Consider the following 14,734-nt stretch of genomic DNA (forward strand, 5'->3'; position numbering starts at 1 on the left):
CTGCTAATCTATGTCCCATGGCAATTAAAGTCAACATTTCACTATATCTTCTCCATCAAGGGCTGAGATTATGCACTGAACTCCTTTTTTTAGTATAACACTAACCTTGCATCTGTGCTGTTTAGTGTCTCTTTCCTACTTTCCATGGCACTTTCCATGTCCATTCTCTGAGTGCCTGCTGCAAGAAAGAAAATCTCAGAAGGATGATTTTTATTTATTTATAAAGAAGGGGAATGGGTTCCTCATGTTTCTCAAGAACCCCTCTGTTCTGATAACAAGAAAACAGACATTATGTACTAAATTAATGGATTTATATATTTGATACAAAGAGATCTTCACACAATCAAATTTTATCAATGCTTCTTGACAAACCAAATAGATTTTCAGAAGTAACTTATGATTTTGGACATTATGTTTTTAATGTTCCTACCCAAGATGCTCCCAAAAATTACTAAAAACCTGAGAGCAGACCTCTTTTCTTCAAACCATCTCATTTTCTTCAAGGAAAGCTGGAAGCCTGAAAAGGATGTCATCCAAACATTCTGCTTTAGAAACTATGAAAAGACAAAATCCAACTGCAGTTACTGTACCACTTGTCCAGATTAGAGATACAGAGAATTTTCTGAACCAACTTGAAAGCTTGAGTCCTCCTGCCTCATTCTATCTTTTTATACACAACACATTTTTATTACTCCATGCAATTTTAATAATTTATACTGGCACCATCACTTTAGCAATTGCCTTCACTACATTTAGCAATAGGAGTTTCTATAACAGCAAGGAAGAAAATACATAAGATTCGATTAGCAGGAGGGTTTGCAGAAAGGCAACCTTACAGCAGGACTGAAGGGCTCCTGCTCAGGCCAAAGATATTATTTTACAGAAATAATTACAGAAATGCATGTTTCATGGACACTAATACATTTGGTTAATTAAAATAATAATAATAAAGGCTTTTTTAGCTAGTGAACTGATCAATTACACAAATAAAAACTCCAGTAATGCTCCAGCTCTGTCACAGCTGATATTACAGAAAGCTTCTCTTTTCCAGCTGTGTGGGGATGTGTGTGAGGGAGGGAAAGAAATGGAAACATTAAGCAGAGACACAACCAATCCTGATCTCATGTTGGGCTGAAACCTCCCTGCAGCCACAAGACAATCAGAATTATGTGAGCACAGAGCTTTCCCCAGTCTGTGCTGGCTGAGCCCCTCTGTGGGGAATGATCACCTCCCAAATATCCCTTCCCTCTGCTCTCTCTGGTTTCCATCCCAGGATACAAAACCTGAGCTTTACATCCACAACTGTCCTCCCAAGGGTCCAAACTGTCTGCCCAAAGCCTAAAGGTTATTATGCAAACTCCTAGAGGAGAAAACTGGTGTGATGCCTTTCCTAGAGGAGAAAACTGGTGTGATGCCTTTCCTAGAGGAGAAAACTGGTGTGATGCCTTCCCCCAGCACCTAAAAAGACACAACAGACCATTACTGGCTATGGATATAACACACAGAGTATACCAGGGCAGAGATGTAAGTATTTGTGGAGAGGCTTTAAAGCCATTGTTGTCCATTTTTGCACATTAAAACCCACAAAGAGTTTTATTTAGAGCACTAAATCCTTTCATTTCTCTCTGGCTAGATTTTTTTACTGTTAAAATATTCATCATGCACTCCAAGAATCTTGATGCCAAGCATTTGTTTTATTTTTTTATAACCTTTTAAAGTAGTTTCTTTAAAATATCTTCAGGTGTACATATTGCTCTTAAAAAAACACTGAAAATAATGTTTAATTGTAAAACAGAAAAGAGAGAAATGAGGCATCAGGCACTGCTGAGACCTCAGTACAACAAAGGGTGGATTCCACAAAGTTCAGTGCAAAGGGCAAACAGAAAGGGCATTTTTTCAAAGCTGGAAGTTTTCTAAGTTAAATTTTTTCAGGTTTCACATAAGTAAATACAACTTTCTATTGCCAGTGGGGGTGGGGGATGGAGAAAGGCTTCTTTAAAGGGAATATTTGTGTCAAAGACTTACATTTACATTTTCCTTCAAATGAACAATATATTTTGTGAGCTGGGTGGCTGGCACCAAGAAAAATCAGTATTTCCTGCTTGAAAATTCCCCTCTAATCTTGCTGCCCTGGAGGCTGAGCCCAGCTCCTCCTGTGGCTTTTGGGAGGGTGGCAGATCAGGCTCCTCGTGCCTGCTCAGACCCTTTGGGTGGAGGCCGGCAGAGCCCAGCTCAGAGCTGTGCTGCTCCTCAGCCAGGGCTGCTGCAAGTGATCCAATGCAGCCTGGCAGCTGTGAAGCTTGGTTACAGATGCCTGGGAAGAATCACCTTCAGCTTCCAGAACGTTGCTTTGAATCTGAGGAGATGCAGACGCCTCCCCTCCCCTCCCCTCCCCTCCCTGCTGTGGGATCTCAGCACATCGTTCCCGATGTCCAGAGATGCCAGGAGAACCCTTGGGGGTCTCGGAAATCCTGGAATGTTGCCAAGAGTGTTTGGTGGCTTGATTTTGATCCATCCACAGAAGTAACAAGAGTTTGAGGACAAGAGAATCACTTTAGAGTAAAAGGTGTAAAAGGGACACAGTTAGAGGGTGAAATATAGACTTTAAGGTTTTTGGTACACGGGGGTTATGGAGACAAGATGGAGGGATCAGGGCATGTCTCGTCCTTCTTCTTTCTTCTTCTTGTCCTCCATCTCCTGTGGTGATGTTGGCACTTGGGGATTGGTTTCTGGTGAAGGTGCACTTGCTAACATGGGTGAAAAGCATTGGGAAATAAAGGTAAATATTGTGTACGTAGATTTTAGTATAAAAAGACATGACCGTCCCGTGGGTGGGCAGAGAGTGCCTGTGACTGCTTGCAGATCAGACCTCTGTTGGGCAGACAGAAAATTTTGTAGATAAGAAATAATAAACAACCTGAAGATCGAAAAGCTGAAGAGTCCAGACTCGTCCTTTGAATCGTGTGCCACCCAAGAACCACCCTGCCCGTGTCAGGGCAGAGACAGACAGCCAGACCCGACACCCGCGAGCCTCTGCTTTGTGCACGGAGTCAGCCTCATCCTCAGCACCACCATTTGAACCATTGTGCTCCCTTCTCTGTTCCCATCTGGGATTTAACTTCTTCCACATGGGAAAAAAAAAATGTATTTTTACTTTCCTTCTTTCTGTTTCTTCTCACGGAGGAAGGAGTCAGAGTGAGGCACAAGCCTGGAAATTATCCCACAATTTCTCCAACTGCTTTGGCACCTCCTCCAGGAGCTCTCTGGCCACTGGTGCTCCTTGGAGGACACAACAGCATCTCCATGTGATTTCACAGAGAATTTGTGCCATTGCTTCTCTGTCCAGAGGGCTTTCATTCTGCATCTATATAAACACAGAAAGCAGAAGTTAATATTTACCAGTGATCATATCCAGGGAGCAAGGGATGTGCTTGTACATTGTTATTCTACCAGTTTTGTTTTCTCTCCCAGACACTGAGATTAATGAAAAAAAGGCAAGGCTGCATTTGTAGACACTGACTACACTGTTACTGGGCACAGAACTTAACACTGAATGTCTGGGTCATTTAAAAAGTGGCCTGAATTCATGAGAAAAAGCATTTGGTTTATTTATGGACAACAGAGGGATTCACTGCATTATAGGCTTCCCAAGCAAAATGCTCCAGTTAAGGCAAAGTAAAGACATCCCACGACTGGGGAGGGAGTTTATTCTTTTTCAGCAGATTGCTGGTTCTATGGCATATTAGGTATCATTAATGGATTAAATAACTTTTATGAAACATGACCTGCTATTTCCACAAACAAGTCTCTTAACTTTACCACAAATATTTCCTCCAAACTCTTTGATTTTTATTTAGTGTCTATCTAAAAGGCTAGAGACCCAGGCACTCCACTCAGTTGCACTGACATTATCTTTTAATTAGCAGAGGTCACTTAATGCTTTTAGTGCAATCAACAGTGGCTTTCTTTCCATGATCAACTACAAGAGCACCACAGTTAATGCAGACTGATTAAAACTTGAAAATCCTTTAGTGCAGAAGTATCTCAGGACAAATATAATCAAGCTACTGCCTGTAGATCATTTTCCTTGTCAGCTTTGATTGCAGCACCACCAGGAAGAGCAATCCAGGGGCTGTGGGTGAAAGGCCTCTCCTGTCCCATGGGTCTCACTGATAAAGCCATGGGTGAGATTAATCCCCTGGGTTATCTCCACCTGCATGTGTTGGACATCCACTGAGGGCTCCCAAAACCTTGTCTCAGTAGGGGGAAAACTAAAATTAGTGTTCACACGTGGTTGATAAATGATAAGTAAAGCTCACACTGGAGAGATTTACACAACTCACTGCTTGGCACTACAGCTGAAAACACACATGGAAAATAAGGACCAACCTTATTATGTCTTGCAAATGTAAGTCAGACTCCCTCAAATGAAGATGAAGCTGGGATCCTTGTCTGATTTCAGTGGAGAAAGACCTATTGGGTATTTGGTAGTGAGGAACTGGTCTGAAGTGAACAAGTTTTTTGGGAGCAGGGACCATGTTCAGTTCAAGAGAGCAGCAAGGCTTCTATTTCAGAGTCACCTGCTAAGGGACAGATTATAAAAGGCAGACAGATTGAGCTATCGTCTCCAATATCTAATAATTTTGTTAATCCTTATTATTTTGACCCATGCACAAAGACAATTATTCCAGGAAACCAATAGTAACCATTCCTTTTTAATCCCAGCATTATATCTGCTACGGGGGTCACAAAGTCACTAAAATGAGAAGAGCTCTTCCTATGCCAGTTATAAATTAACCAAGGTTTCTCATCTTGGTAGCTTTTCATTGCAAGACAAGGAGCATATGTCAGAAGACATATCACAAACAACAAAACCAGGATGAGCCAGACCAAAAAAAAAAAATAGAGCAAGCATGTCCATTTAAAAAACAATTACACAGAGCTCCCTTGGAATGGCCATATACCTCCCCAGACCCACCGCTTTCATCTCCTCTGCTGCATTTAGGTTATGAAAGGATTTAGTTTCCCAAGAAAAGAATTTGAGACACAAGGAAGGCAGGGCAATTTTAAATTAAACAGCATGACTATGGTAACATCTGCAATAGATTGGATGCCCTAAACACAGTGCAGGAGAGATCTGTCGTCTTATCTACGGTTTGGTAAATAATTTCTCCTACTTCAAGGGTCATTACATCTTCAGCTCTTTCTGTCATCTGTGATTCCACTGAGGGGCTGGAGAATAAAGTCTCTACAGGTGCTTGTGGTGCAAGTGAGCAGCTATAAATAACATCCTGGAGTTCTCTGTGCAGGGTATAAAAACCTCATTCCCAGCCTGACGTGCCTTCATTAGGCACCGAGTCCCAGCCCCACAGATCTCAGCATCTCCCAGCATTGGATTTGGCAGGTGGTCACTAAGCAGCAATATGAGCCATTAGGGAAAAGGTTTTTCTGCTCCCCCACATCCCCAAAGCCCCATAGCACTCTCCAGAGAGAAATGGGGCTTTGGGGTGGGAGGAAAGCCTGCCGAGCAGCTCCTTCCCAAAAGCGTGATCAGCACAAAAAGCTCCCTCTCCAGTGCTAAAGCCTGAGCTCCTTAGTGGGGGATGACAGAGTGTGGGGTGGGAGCACATCCCACCATGGGCTTGCTGTCCCACATCTCTCCCCAGCTGCCCCTGGGCATTGGCTGCAGCCAAATGGAGCTTGAGGCTCCCTGGGGCTATGAGCTGCCCCAGAGCCAGGCTGAGGGCAGCTAAAACAAACATCTGAGTCTGCCTGGAGTGCAGGGCTCCAGTGCAGGCTGAGGGCAGCTAAAATAAACCCCTCAGTCTGCCTGGAGACTGCTTCCATCGCTGGGAAAGGGATTTAAGGCTGGGGCTGGTGCAGCAGCATCTCCCTGCTGACCCCTGGAGAGACACAAGCTTGGTGCTGTACCAGCACAAAGAGGAGTCATGGGGAACATAAAGGCTCTGGAGGGGCTCTCATTGTAAGGGTGCTGGTTTTTGGAGAGTGCCAAAAATAAGAGTCACCCTAATTAAAGAGAAGGGGGGAAATCCCAACCAGATTTCATGTACAAGGTATTAAAACTAAAAGAGCTGAGGAGAAGGTGAAGGGGCAGGCAGAGCTAGACACGTAAGCAGTGCACAGAGACCTCATGGGACAAGGTTAGGACAGAAGTGACAGCTGGTCTGAAGAAATAGCATTTTAAGATCCAAAACTCTGTCAGGAAAATCCAACCCGTGCGGCCGATAGAGGAGTTCAATAAAAAATGGGCAGGCAGAGAAAGGACACAAGGTACATAAATACATGCTTATTCAATAAAGCAAGAAATGGAACAGCAAAATTGAGCAAACAAGGCTGCCTGGTGGTGGGAGACAGCCTGATTTATTTGCCTTGCTGAGACACAGCAGCGTGGAAAACATGGCAGGGAAACTGTGTTGTCTCGGTAGGAATTATTCAGCAAAGGAGGGTTAGGTCATGGCTAGAGCATCACAAAAAGCCTCTGCAAGCCAACTTTCCACAGGAAGAAAAATCACACAGACCATGCATAATTGATGCAGATGTACCAGGAGTGCTGAACGCTCTGGGGACAGGGAGGAAAATTATTTAAAAGGGAAAAAAAAAAGTCAACAAAGAGTTAATAATAAAGCAGGAGTGACTTCTAATTACCTGTACAGAACTGCCTACAGCCCGTGCCACAGTGACAAGCTGTTTCTTAGCAACTCAGAGGCAGCTTTTGGAAGGGCTCCTTCCAAGGAGGGAAGCTCCCACCTTCTGGGGACCAAAGTTCAGCAGTGAACTCCGACTGCACCATTGGGTTTTAGGGGCTGTGGTACATTGCAGGGATGTATTTTACCCCCTGTAGGAGGAAAACAGGCATCAAAACTAAAAGATCTGGGAATGTGGACAGGAATCAAGCAGCCCTGTAAAGGAGGATACTGAGCTAATGGGTTTGGCATGAGGGACACCCAGGAGCTCCTGGCAGAGGAGGGGTGCAGCATCACCTGAGTCAGCAGCACAGAGAAAGTGCAGATTCTCAGGGCCAGATGGTTTCACCCAAAAGCTCTGCAAGGAGAGAGCAACAGAGCTGCTAGTGCAGAGATCCTTTCCCATTAACCCCCTTCTTTGAGAAATGCTCAAGACAAATCCATTTCCCAGCCACGAGTTTTTTTCCCTTGCCAAAAAAGCTGATTATTTTGGGAAGTCAGCAAAAGTTACACACACCTTGCTGAACAACACATTTCTACAGAGCAAAACTGCACCTTTCTACAAGCAAATCTGAAAATAATATAAGAAACTCAAAAAAAAAAAAAATCACATGATCTTTAAAATCATCTCAGGCACAGGCACTGGCAAGGGTCTGTTGATGAGCCAAAATATCCAGGAGAGAGGAAATATTGCCATGGCTCAAGAACTGGTTAGGAGATAGGCATGGGTGGTTAATTTTTTAGTGGATCAAAGACCTGCATCACCATTGATGTTTAATAAATTAATGAGATGGAAAAGTACACAAAGAATAAATGTCAAGTAGCAGAGAGAAGCTAGGAAAATTGCAGGGGTCCAGGAAATATGCATGAGCAGACATATAGAAAAATAAACACACCCAGAGCAGCCCTACTCCTCCATAGACATGAGGATTTTAATTCACTGCCTCCAGTGATAATTAATAGTGAAAAAGAACAAAATTAAATGGAGCTGCTTACAACAGACCTGCATAAACTTTTCTCAGTGGAGTGCTGGCTGGGAGAGTGGTGAGCAGAAGTGTCCTCATTCATCCCCAGTGCCATCAGAGCCTTCCTCTCATGTAATCTCAGTGCCACTGAAATCCCTGGAGAGATGAGCTGGGGGTTTCTGTGTGGGCAGTGCCAGCCACCACCCCCCATCTCAGACTGGAGGCAAAAGTCCAAAGGAAAACCAAAAAATAACATCCAAAGCAAGCAGTTAGGGTCTGGTTAACTCCAAGAGTGACAGAATATACTGGAGGTTAATTGACACTTCCCCTCAAAGGAGGGAAACTTGGGATTTCTTCTCAGTAATGAGAAAAAGGAAAATTAAAAAAAAAAATTTAAATTATTTGGTTGTCAGGAATTTACAAGTGATGGAAAGATATTCTGGGGGACAAAAAAGCTGCATGGAATGTGCTGTACTTACTTCTCAACATGTCAGTGTCCAGCAAGACCTTGCCCATGGTGAGATTTGCACAAGGAGCTACACAGGATCTGCAGTTCCTTTTATCCTCCTTCATCTAAATGTTCCAAGCACAAAATTTGGTCAGACAGTGACTGTACTGGTGCTTTGAGGAGAAGCCCTCCTCACCCAGCAGTGCTCTGATGTGCATTGCAGTGCAAATATTCTCCTGAAAGACACTTTAATAAAGCGCTCTATTAAAAATAATCTGCCAGCAGAAGAGTATTGACTGTGTAAATATGATATTGGAGAGCTGGGAGAAAGTAAATATGGGAACAAGCAAATACTGTTTTGTCAGGAGGGGGCAAACCCCCAAAGCCACAGAAATAAGCAAAATTGTTTATTATTTGCAAAACATGAGGTAGAAGTGTTTAGCCAAGCACTGAGTCAGTGGGATGTGGGATGTCCTCAGTCCCTCCTGCTGAACACAAGCTCCTGCCTTGCAGGGATTGAGCTTCCTCCTGCTGTCCCCAAAGTGACAGCAGCATCTTCAGCTGATGGCATTGCACAAAGCTGATACTAAATGCTTTCAAATCTGATCAAACGCTTTCAAATAAAATGGAACTTACATTAAATGGCCAGAAAGTTGTCAGTTCTGGTTCTTAGTCCTGGACTCTCTCCTGAGTTCCTGACTCAAAAAGAAAACATTGTGGCTATTAAGTAAGTAAAGCTGATTTACCACACAGCATTTGAAAGTGTTTTCTTTGAAGCATGCACTAACAGGTCAAATATTCCCAACTTTTTCTTTGTCTGGAATGGTAAGAACATGGAATAGATAATGTCCAGGGCATTTTAGCAACCAAGGCCATAAGGAGGAGGTTTGGAACATGTATGCTCCCCTCAATTTAATTATCCTTTATTTCTTTTTTCTTAATGGAGTGTTGTAATACTCTAAACTGAACTATCTACCCAGATTTCTTTTGTTAGGGAAAGGCAGTGCCAGGACCATGACACCTTCCAGAGCCTCCATTTGGGATGCAGGCTTTACCCAAGGAATTTGGGGGGATCACACACTTGGCAGGATGCAGGCATTAAACAAGGAATTTGGGGGGATCACACACTTGGCAGGATGCAGGCATTACCACAGGAATTCAGGGATCACACACTTGGCAGGATGCAGGCATTACCCCAGGAATTCAGGGATCACACTTTTGGCAGGATGCAGGCATTACCCCAGGAATCTAGGGGATCACACATTTGGCAGGGTGCAGGCATTACCCAGGGAATCTGGGGGGATCACACACTTGGCAGGATGCAGGCATTACCCCAGGAATCTGGGGGATCACACATTTGGCAGGATGCAGGCATTACCCCAGGAATTCAGGGATCACACACTTGGCAGGATGCAGGCATTACCCCAGGAATTCAGGGATCACACATTTGGCAGGATGCAGGCATTACCCCAGGAATCTGGGGGATCACACACTTGGCAGGATGCAGGCATTACCCCAGGAATTCAGGGATCACACACTTGGCAGGATGCAGGCATTACCCCAGGAATCTGGGGGATCACACATTTGGCAGGATGCAGGCATTACCACAGGAATTCAGGGATCACACACTTGGCAGGATGCAGGCATTACCCCAGGAATTCAGGGATCACACACTTGGCAGGATGCAGGCATTACCCAAGGAATTCAGGGATCACACACTTGGTAGGATGCAGGCATTACCCCAGGAATCTGGGGGATCACACACTTGGCAGGATGCAGGCATTACCCAAGGAATCTGGGGGATCACACATTTGGCAGGATGCAGGCTTTACCCAAGGAATTCAGGGATCACACACTTGGCAGGATGCAGGCATTACCCAGGGAATCTGGGGGATCACACATTTGGCAGGATGCAGGCTTTACCCAAGGAATTCGGGGGATCACACATTTGGCAGCGTTTCAAACGCCGCGCCCAGGGAGCAAACAGATTGCTGCAAGAATTCCAATCAAAGCCTTGCTCACACCTCACAATGCACAGACTCGTTTTTCAGCTGCAAATGTTCCTGTTGACAGCTATCCAACTTTGTAATTAGTGACAAGACAGGGAATACTTGGCACTCCAGGTGCACCTCCATCCAAGGGGTCCCCTGGCTCTCACCAGACACTTCTGCAGGGTGGGATGTGATGCACAAATGGATTTTCAAAGAGTCCCAGGAGGGGGACTCCAGGTACCAGCAGAAGCAGGGTTCCACCACACCAAAAGTGTGAGCCACTGAGCCACTTTCCCTCCCAGGGGAGCTCTGAGGTCTCGAAACAGCACATGGGGCATCACTTCAGCACATCCTTGGGCTTTGCTGGAGCTGCAGCACTCCAGCTCTGGCTGCTCTGCTCCTTTCACTGCCCAGCCCCTCTCCCTGCTCCTCTCTGCTCCTCCCCAAGCAGGGGAGCTGGGATGGGTGCTCTTGTATTTGCAGGGTTCCCGGAGGAAGGAATGAATGATGAATCTATGTTCTTAGAAGGCTAATTTATTATTTTATGGTATTATATTCAAGAATACTATACTAAACTGTACTAAAGAATAGAGACAGGATACTTAAGAAGGCTGGAAGATAATAATGAAAACTCATGACTCCTTCCAGAGTCTTGACACAGCTTGGCCATGACTGGCCATTGAGTCAAAACAATTCACATGAAACCAATGAAACAAGCACCAGTTGGACGAACAATCTCCAACCAGATTCCAAAGCAGCAAAACACAGGAGAAGCAAATCAGATAATAATTGTTTCCCCTTTTCTCTGAGGCTTCTCAGCTTCCCAGGAGCAAAACCCTGAGTGAAGGGATTTTTCCAGAAAATGTGACAGTGACAGGTGCAGGAGATGAGGGCTGGGGATCAGCATCCCACCCTGCCCCTTCTCCTTCCCTGCTGGAAAGCTGCTGACAGGGATCCACAAATAACTGAGAGCATGAAGGTACCAGGGAGGAGGGTGTTCTGTAAAGCAGAACACAGGCTACTTAAATAATGAATTAAGAGGCATCAAAAATGCCTATGTAAAAGGACAGAGAGGGAAGGGCTGATATTTTAGACTATGCTAGACCATAATGAATAAATTATAAGAAAGGCTGAATACTTTACTAAGTATAAAGATGTCTAGCAAAAGAAACCACTCTTTTCATCCCCCACTGGGTCCCAAATGAAGGCAGAGCTGAGTGGGCTCAGCTGGTCTGTGAGGTTTTCTTTCCATGTACATTTTCATCTGGACTGAGGCATTTCCATTTAACAGCATCCACGCTGTCTTTAAGCCTTTCACACCAGAGACAGGCTTGCTTATTTTTCTGACGCCGCTGAAGTTCTCCCAGTCATAACAAACTAAGAACACCCAGGCAGCGTGACAGAGATGAAGTGATGGGTAGGAGGCACATTTCATTGTGCTATCGAGGCCTGGCTGCAGTAATTGGTGAGGAAACAATTGGGAGCTGTCAGCTCACCACACACGCCCTGGTGCTGCTGACTGCTGTGCACAGAGCCCTGGATGGGTAATGAGTGATGGCCACTGTGGTCACCACTGCCCTCTCACTGTGCCAGGCTCCTCCCAGAGCCCTGAGCAGCAGAGCCAGCCCTCCCTGTCCCTCACAGCCCCCTCAGTCCCCTCCTGCCTGTCCCAAGGGCCAGGGCAGGTTGCTACACCCGACACGTGAGCATGATGAGGATTTTAATTACCTGCAAGTTGCACAACAAATCAAATGCCAAACAGGCAGAGCTGCCCACACTTCACTGCACATTCAGGGTCTGTCCATGATCCTCACCTGACACAGATCCATGGAGAATGGCAGAGAGATGATGAACTGTACAGTCATTTACTGACCTTTTTTGTCCATGGCAGCCTTCCTCTTCCCACAGGATCTGCCCACCAGACAGTTCTGGTGTTAGTCACCATGGTGTTCTTCAGGTTAGAAAAGACCTTTTACATTATTGAGTCCAACCATTAACCCAGCAGTGCATCAGTGAAAGCAAAATGAGAGTTTAGGTGTTTCCTCACATATGGCTCAACCCCCAAAGCTGACGAGGGACACCTTGCATCACATCAGCCTTGTTTCAGCACTTCCATCATGTTACAAACCTCACCTGCTTTCCACCCTTCTTGCATGGCAACACAAACAATTCCTGCCCTATATTAACGTTCACAGCTTGTTTTTATTTTGCTCAGCTGCTGAAAGCTGTGGATCAGATGTCAGGCAGACAAATCATCTCCCCTGGCTTGAGCCAAGGCAAAGGGATAATGCTGGACACCACAGCCCTCCCTGGGCAGCCAGAGCCCTCTGTCAGCTCAAAGCTTCCCAGAGCTGCAAAGAAAAGTCAACCAATCCCATCTTTAGTGACCAGCTGGGGGATAAATTTGGAAATGGGGCAATCTGCAGAACTCAAATCTTTTTCTTTAAAAACAACTGTCTTCGTGGTGGTTGCTTTTTAAAAATAAACAGAATAACAATTCCATCATTTTTCAATATTTTCTTACTATTTTTCAAGTGTCTGTGGCTCATATTTCCATGGCACCAGGTGCATGTGCAAGTGATTAGGCCAGTGGAAGGTGCAGGATATATTGCATGGCTGGGTGATGTGCTGCATGAGTGAAAATCAAGACTTTGCAGCAAAACAGGAATTGCATTAACTACTGAAAGGTGACAGTCTGGCACAAAGTGGTTTTGGAACAGAACATGGAGCAGGATTTTGTTACAAAAGATTACCTGGTTATTTTCCAGCACCAACTAAAGAAAAGAAAAACTGAAGAAAAATACACCAATATTATGGAATCTTAATCATCCTAGGCTAAAAGCTAAAATCTCCATGGATTAATTTTTTGCTTCTACAAACAGGAAGGAGGAAAAACAAAACCATGACTGCAGGAGCAGTTGCTTTGTCGTCGGTGAGCAGGTTCTGCATGTGAAATGAGATTCCCTTTGCTCGTTGGGAAGGGCTCTAGTGACACCTACTGCACTCTGCTACAATAGGTGCAGAAAGCTCTCCTGCCCTACCTGGGCATTAGAATGCACCGGGACAGGGGCTCCCTGCAAGGCAAGGGGCATTTCCAGGCTGCAGGGACCCCCGAGGTGAGGCTGTCCCCTGCCAGAATGGCTCTGGGGCCGGGTGACCTTCTGCAAGCACCGAGACACCAGCACAGCCCCAGCAGAGCCAGGGAGGGAGAGGGCAGAGCCAGCAGATTTCAGCCTCTGGAATGAGGATGATCAGCGTGGAATTGTGCAGTCTGCAAGTCAGAAAAGAGCTTTGGGATCGAGTCCAGCCTGTACCCCAGCATTGCCAGGGCCACAACCAAGCCATGTCCCCACACCTGTGTGTCTGTCCAGCCCCCAGGGATGGGGACTCCATCACTTCCCTGCACAGCCCCTTCCAACATTTGACAACTTTGGGTGAAAAATTTTCCCTAATATCCATTCTAATCTTCCACTGGCACAACTTAAAGCTGTTCCCTCTGCTCCTGTCCCTTTTCCCTGGGAGCAGAGCCTGACCCTCCTGTTGGGGACCTGTGCAGAACCAGAAGGTCCCCCCTGAGCCTCCTTTTCTCCATCTCCATCAGCTTTACCAGTGATGATTGATTTGGTAAAATTTCGGTTTTTTCCTGTATGTTTTCTTTACTGAGACTGTTTCTATTCAACCTCGACTCTATTATCAGCTCAATCTAGAAAATAACTGATACATTCTCAACTTTCTCTTTTAAAATCCTGGTTGTACGTCATCCTTTGTTCAGTTTTCAACAAACCCAACCCTCAGACACCTGGCAACCAAAATTAACATTTCTGACACTCTTTTGTTCCCAGGTGATGGGGGAGCTGAGCTCCAGACAATTGATTTCTCACCCTCTACTCAAAAGCTCTATGCACTTTGTGTACTACATTAATAAGTACTTTTCTAAAGGCCAAAACAAGGTCTGATTTGAAAAAAAAACCCAAGTCAAAAAGAACAATGCCACTGTAGAAGTTATACATATTCAAAACAAATTTTTTCTCAGTAATAGTGCAATTTACCTTTTTTTTTCCTACTTCTCCTCCTTTTTGATTTGCCATGGAATGATTGAAAAGGGGAGGCAAATCAAGAAAACATAAAGGAATTAAGAGATAATTTGTTGTTTGAGTTTTATTAACCTATCCAAAAGATAATGGTAATAATATTTAATGCTATGCTACATATTCTTATATATTATTTATTCTATTACATTGATGTACAAAGGTTATTTTTTTATTTTATATCATTATATTATTAAAAATATTTCAGTGTTCCAAGAGAGGACAGCAGCCAGTAAAAAATTACACTTGTGGATGTGCTGTCAGCTCTACCCAAGCCTGGCAACACCCCCTTCCATCCCCCCATGCCCTTTCCTTCATCTCTCCAGCACAAATCCCAGGTCACCACCCAGTTTTCCAGCCCTGTCCCTTCTCTCCAGCCCCCCTGGTCAGGGGTTCTGCTCCCCTCTCCTGGCTCAGACCCAAGGGAGTTCAGGCCCTTTCCTTTCCCCCTCCTGTACCTCCCTGCAGTTTGTGACATGGATATTTTCACTCCTCTCATTTTTGGCTCTGTCCCAACAAGGTTTCCACACATTTCACT

This window comes from Agelaius phoeniceus, chromosome 11 (assembly GCF_051311805.1).
Source record: "Agelaius phoeniceus isolate bAgePho1 chromosome 11, bAgePho1.hap1, whole genome shotgun sequence".
Classification (NCBI taxonomy): Eukaryota; Metazoa; Chordata; class Aves; order Passeriformes; family Icteridae; genus Agelaius; species Agelaius phoeniceus.